This window comes from Microtus ochrogaster, linkage group LG8, assembly GCF_000317375.1.
Source record: "Microtus ochrogaster isolate Prairie Vole_2 linkage group LG8, MicOch1.0, whole genome shotgun sequence".
Classification (NCBI taxonomy): Eukaryota; Metazoa; Chordata; class Mammalia; order Rodentia; family Cricetidae; genus Microtus; species Microtus ochrogaster.
The window spans coordinates 15,036,107-15,037,130 of record NC_022033.1 but is presented as its reverse complement, the minus strand read 5'-3'; positions in this window follow the sequence as shown (position 1 = coordinate 15,037,130).

Sequence of the window (1,024 nt, the reverse complement as noted above, 5' to 3'; positions counted from 1 at the left end):
TTGCTGGGAATTGAACTCAGGACCTTTGGAAAAGCAGGCAATGCTCTTAAACCACTGAGCCATTTCTCCAGCCCCAGTAGACTGAATTTGAAGTGCAAAAGCAGCCTTTGCTACGAACTGCAGCTCCTCCCACGGAAGGTGGGCTTTATCCATGCCCCACCGATGACAGGCATGTTGGTGAAACAGTGTGACATGAGCAAGGTCTTCGCGTGTGCTGTGTGGTTGGGCTCAGGTGTGGGTACTGTAGTGACCATTTTGAAGAGAGCATGCACCCAGGCAGGTGCTGTCCTTCCAGTCTGGAACCCGAACAGATCAAGCACAGGGGTTCCTGAGGGGGGCACAGGGGTACCTGAGGGGGGGCACAGGGGTTCCTGAGGGAGGCACAGGGGTACCTGAGGGGGGGCACAGGGGCACCTAAGTGGGGCACAGAGGCACCTGAAGGGGGCACAGGGGTACCTGAGGGGGGGCCAGGGATATCTGAGGGGGAAACAGGGGCACCTTAGGGGTTTGCAGAGGCACCTGACAATGCACGGAGTGCCCAGCAGTTGAGGTATGCCCTGAGAGTTAAGGCAGAAGTCAAGGAAGCACAAAAGGCATGAAGGATTTGAGCTACTGCACCTCTAGGGGCAGGACCGGAAAATCCCCCCTGGACACAGAGGTCTAATCCAGGCAGTTCCCTGATGGCCCATCCTCTTCCCTCCTGGGCACTCAGACACTCATGAGTATGTACACTGGGCAACCACACCTGACAGAGGGCAGCAAGGGGCAGCACTTGGAGAGGAGCTGTACCCCGAGCCCCAAACGAGCTGGAGCCAGCATCTGGCAGCCCTCAGCACTGTCAACAGCATGGCCCTACTTCACCCTGGTCGGCAACATGGGCACCACAGATCAATGTCCTTTTCTGTTAGCTGTCCCAGAAATCAGCTCCCCTGCTTTCGGTTACCCAAAAAGCAGACTAGAGCTAGACCCTGGGGACATGACTCTCCGCATCTACACTGCACAGCTAACCTACCTACACTGCACA